This window comes from Argiope bruennichi, chromosome 7 (assembly GCF_947563725.1).
Source record: "Argiope bruennichi chromosome 7, qqArgBrue1.1, whole genome shotgun sequence".
Classification (NCBI taxonomy): domain Eukaryota; kingdom Metazoa; phylum Arthropoda; class Arachnida; order Araneae; family Araneidae; genus Argiope; species Argiope bruennichi.
The window spans coordinates 23957069-23963072 of record NC_079157.1 but is presented as its reverse complement, the minus strand read 5'-3'; positions in this window follow the sequence as shown (position 1 = coordinate 23963072).

The following is a 6004-nucleotide window of genomic DNA, read 5'->3' as shown; positions in this document are numbered from 1 at the left end:
GAGATTTTTATGAATCTCTGTGTTTGAGTTCGGCAAATACATTTAGGGAAAATGTCTATCTGTGATCAGAGCCGGCCTTCTTTATAAAGGGACCTGGGTGAAAAAAAAAAAAACCATTTGGGGTATTGAATTCTACATAAAGCAAAAAAAAAAAAAAAAAAAAAATACAATTGCGAACATATATTAATTACTATTGCATGTTTATTTAATGCGTGATTTTATTTTTGCTATTAATTACTTCAGAGAAATTAGAATTTTTTTACAATTTATCTTTTGCTGCTTAATACAGCAAGTGCATTTAAGCGTTCTGCACACATGCTTGACCGAAGACAATTTTTTATTAATTTTAATTTGCTGAAAGAGTGCTTAGCGTTTGCCATAGCAACTGGCAACGTAAAGAAAAGTTTTAACACAGATAATATATTTTGGAATCATTCATTATAATAATTATTTAGTATGTACTGCAGCATGTCTTGTGCGTATTACAACTCTTTCATTCGAAATCAAATCTCATAACAAACTAATTTCTTGGATTAGGTTTACGTTTTAGAATGTTTTTCCAATTTCTGTTTTTCTCAAGTTTTTTTTTTTATCAGTGATTTATTTGAAATACTTTTAAATCTATTTTCTCTCTGTACAATAGCAATATCAATTAGAGCGCTAAGAATAACATCTATCCTCTACCGGATTTTCTCTAACTTCATCTTCAACTATTTTGGAATATAATCTTTTTATTTTCGAATTCGTTTCTCAGGAAAATGTTCTGAAATATTCAAATTGCGTGCTATCTCTTTTGTTTCGGCTAAAATTGTGTTAAATCCAGTTTTAATTTTATTGACCAAATTAAATTAAATCGATCAAGAACAATTGTTTTTGCTGGAAATAGGCAAAACCAATTGTTGGCTTCCCAATGAGTGTCATACAATGTTTTAAGAGTAATGTTTAAATATTTTTGTAAAATTTCCCATATTTTTGTAGATGTAGAAAATAAGCAATATCAGAAAAAGTTACAATATATTCTGCTGGAAGCGGCATCACAAATTAATAAATTAAAATAATATGATAGGCAAGGCAAAGCACCAACATACACATTCTTCTTTATTATATTCTTGAGATAGACTAAATTTAATTTCTACAAACCGACCCAAGTTTGACATTTCTACTCCTCAAAATATATTTGGTCTAAATTTAGTAACTTTAGATCAAGCGATCTATCGTGTAAAGCATCAACACTATTCTTTATTATATTGTACAGATAGATTAACAGGATTCTCTCTACCTTATATCCGTACGCTGACAAAACACACACACACACACACAAAAAAAAAAAAGGATTTTAGAAAAAGAAAAAAAAATGGTTTCTCAGAACGATACACTTATTGAAAACCTTAAGTTGGCTAAACAAGGATCCACTTAAAGCAAAATAGTAACACTGATAATAAATAAATAAAAGAAAAAGAAATATAGGTCAAGTTGACATTTTTATAACAAAATGATGTAATTCCTTCGGTAATTCTCCCAAATGGAAACAAGTTTTTATCTCATAATGGGTCCCTAGCATAAAAAAAGCTTTCAAAGTAAGGTATGACATAAGTAAGGGCTATTAGTTTTCACTGAGAAAATAACACGTACGAACGCAGACTAAGAGATAAGATTAGTTGTCTCCTTGCGTTTTTCATTAGTGCAACTATAAATACCCCAAGAAGTTCTGGATCCGTCTGTGCAATTGCGTTAAAAGCGCTCTTAAATTTCTCGATATCTGCTTAAGGAGGTCAGGTTTCCAGAAATGAATGAAAAGGTTCCCAGTTTTTGTTCTCTGTTACAGACTGAAAAAAATATCCAAGGATTTTCCGCGAATTTGTATTATCTCTATCTGATAAGATTATTAAATAGACAACTACTTTAGGGGAAGGGGAGGGATTGAGCCTTCGAACATATCAAATTTGGTTAATTAGAATATCTTCCAAAGCTACATAATTTTTGCTTTCATTTAATTATAAATCGATTTTTTTTTTCAAATTAATATCAAGTACTGTTAAAATTAATTATTGGGATATTATTCTTGTAATATTCCTAATCAATTACCATTTACAAATTTTATGTTTTATCATTTTATAATTCTAAAAAAGTTGTGATGATTTATGATTAATTAATGATTAATTCTATTTAATATTATTTAAATTGCGGTAAAAAGTGTTTTTATTTTAATATTTTGTTTAATCATAAAAAATGCTTTAAAATTTCAATTTTATGTTTTTTATACATCATGTACTGAAACCAATTTTTAAAAATATCGTCTGCAGTTCAGTGTTTTGGTATTTTATTTTATCAAAATTTTCTAGTTAAAATTAGTAAGAAAATTATTAAATTAAAATCGATAAAAAAAAAGCTCGATTGGAAATGGTCTTCCCGAAATTTTCTTGGATAATCTCAAATAATTTAGTCATGCTAGAGAACACCTTGCATGGAATATGCTACGATAGTTTTGAACTATTAACTCTTAGCATGGATTTAGCATTTTTGCTGAATTTATCGTGTCATCCTTGGCGAGTTTAATACCTGGTATGCCGAAATCCAAAAATTGAATATGTGCTTTAGACACGTTTTTCTTAATCGATTGAAACAAAGATTTGATACAAAACTGCACAAATCTCAAACCAAATTTGAGATATTTAAGTCAACGCGTTTTTGAATCACCGCGTTTTACATGTTTCTGAAAGTACAGACCAACTGACGTTCAACCCCTCTTGGTATTTGGCTCAAAATATGATAAGTATCCTCTCTAGATTTTAAATGTATGTGCCGACTTTCATCTATCTAGCTCTCTTCGTTTTATATTGAATCATGTTAACTTATATTCGAAAAGCCGGACAGATAGACTTCCTTTGAGCGGATTTTGATAAAAATTTGATAGAAATCTTCAAAATTGGTTTTAAAGCCGTATACCAAATTTCATCTGCCTAACTCAAAGAATTTTTTTTTTTTATTTAGCTTTGTCACAGAAAGACAGTTTTCAAGAATCAGTTTTTCGTACTCAGGAAAGACGAAAAACACATTTTTAAGACTTGGATATTCGCCAAAAGCTCCAAGTTCTTGACGAGTTTTTAAGATTCCTATACTTTCTCTATACTACAAATACGCGAAAGTAAAAATTGGCTTTCAAAGTTTGGAGGAAAAGGGGTCCTAAGGTTCTCTGGAAAGGTTAATCTGGTCTTGATTCTGCCAATAATAAAAGATAATGATTGAAAATGCTTATAACTTAGGTGCTCTACTGGGCAAACCGTGTGACCTAGAGTTACCAACATCATCTTTTGATCGCATATATTTTTTTACCTGCTTTTACCAATATTGCATTATTATTATGTATACTTCTTTGAAAGCAGACGCGTTTTTAAAAGGTTGACCTGCTTTTACCGGTATCGCATTATTATTATGTATGCTTCATTGAGAGCAGATGCGTTTTTAAAAGGTTGACGTAGAACTATGACATCATAGCTGTTATTTCACCTCAAAATCGGTTCAGCTCCAAAACTTTGCTAGCTAGAAAAATTGAAAATGAAAGTATAAAAAAATTATTATACAGACCGATAGAGAAGTCCCGTGATTGTTTGAAACCGGTTTAAACTGGTTAACAACTTAAATTAATTAAAACAAATAATGACATAAAAATAATGTTCTCACATGATAACTTGAAATTTGCGATCGTAGATTTCATCTTATTATTTTTTTTGTTACAATTTTTTTTCTAAATATTGACACTTTTTGATATTTTTACTGTTTCAACAGTACTTTTCTTTGTTGCAAATGAATTTAAACGATTTATTTTACAATTACAATTCACCCATTTGATATACAAGAAAGTAAAATTAGAAATAAAATTATTTTTTACATGTATTTTTGAATTTCTTCGAAGATTTTTTAAAATCGTATAATGAAAAAGACAAACCATAAATGAATAGTACTTCTGAGGATGATTAAATTTAAAGTTATATATATATATATTGTTACAAAAATTTTTCTTCTACAAATACCGCCACTTAATTGTAATAATCGCTATAGTTCAGCAGCTTTCTTGCTGTCTAATCCTCCAGTTTCTCTACATGTCGCAGACTCCGACTCCTCTGACACATCACTTCTGCCCATACACACAACAACTTCTCATGATACACACGACTCCCGAGTGCCTGTCTTTTATAGTTCCGGGAGGCGGGGCTAGAGTCTTCCAGACCAATCAGGGCGTACCTGGCTGTACCTCGGGTCTTAGTGGATGGATCGTGAAAGTTCTCGAACTTTCCAGTATTATCCATTTAGTCGCCAAATTCGTCGCCAAGTCGCCAAATGGTCGCCAAGCTCTCAGGGCATTGACGCACAGGACAGATCTTACAAAGGGTCTTTCTCACGATGACACTATTCATGCCGGGTAGCAAAATTACAGATTTGTAACAATATATATATATAGAATACAAAAAACTGAGTTCATCTTTAAGCTTTAAATATTTGTTCTTTTTGACTAATATTTAAGGATTTGCTGATAAATAGATAATGATAAATTTATTTAATTTGGGTGATTAAAAGCCAAATTGTTGATGAAATCACGAACACGAAGTTACGCGCAATAGATTTAACTGAAGTTAAACTCAACCAGTTTCCCCAGAGCAACAGGTTGCTTAAGCCAGATAGTAAAATATGAAATAATAATTCTAAACTACGCATTAATGCAAATGCAATAAGCAAATGAGACTTAAAAAGAGATAATTTATTGTATTCCATAATTAGAATTTTTCTATTTGTATACTGTAACATGAGAAAATAATAAGGGGGAAAAAAAGCTGCAAGAAGAGTCCAGTTACCAATTTTGAGGGTTAGAGTTATTTCTATTTGTGTACGCCGTTTACGAAAAAAGTAAGAAAGGAGACAGCAAAAAGAAAAATGCAAGATAATATATAAGTATATTATTTTCATTAAAATTAAAAAAACAGCAAAAAATTTAATAAAAGCATTTTTTTTTTTTGTTATTAAAAAGTAAACACTTTTTAAATGTTTTAGTTATGATTTGGTCTTTAATTTATAATTTATTATTAACAATATTTTTTATCGCATGAAAATAAAATAATATAAAGTTGTAGTATATGAATTACTGATAAAAATATCCTGAAAATTTTAAAACAATGTTTTGTTATCGAGAAAACACTAGTGTATGAGAGTTCAAAACTCTAACACATCAGGAAATAAGTGAAAATTGCAACACTTCTTCTTTAAAATATATATATAATTTTATTTTTATTTTCAAGAATGAAATTGCTACTAGTCCAATGATTATTTCAGAAAAGATACATTTTTATTAACATGTTTTTTAATGAATCATCATAGTAAAAAAAAAAAAATTGAAACTTTGTATTCAATTTTCGAACAAAGTTAGCAAATTAAATAAAATTTTAACACGTTTCATTAAAAGATTGACTTTATATTATTTAATTTCGGATAACCTTATTTGCTTCTTTGAAACCTTCAATTACATCGAGTCATTCAGTTTTTTCTGGAAGCGAATTCTCGGGATTCTTCTTACTTTCTTTACTTGGCGCCAATGAACTGGTCGCATTTGCTTGTCAACTAATTTGAATGGCGCCGTGATATTGCATCACGTATCTGTAATTAAGTTATCGACAAATTTAATAGCGAAAAAAAAAATGTATGATAGAAAAAATGGGTTATAATTTTGTTATATTATTTGATACTGTGTTTGATATAATTTCGAATTGTGTTTTTTTAAATAAATAAATAAAATTAATATGATAATGTTTACAAGAAGGAAGTTATAAATTTCACGATGCAAAAATATTTTAAAATGCTCCAGGAACAAACTATTTGAACTTGAAGTATTAAATTTGATATACAATTTCTTCTGGGTAATAGAGACTTATTAAAAAAGTATTTTTTAAATTTTAAATAGTTAAAAATTAAAAGAAATTTTAATGTTTTGTATCATTCATTTCGAGCATATTAC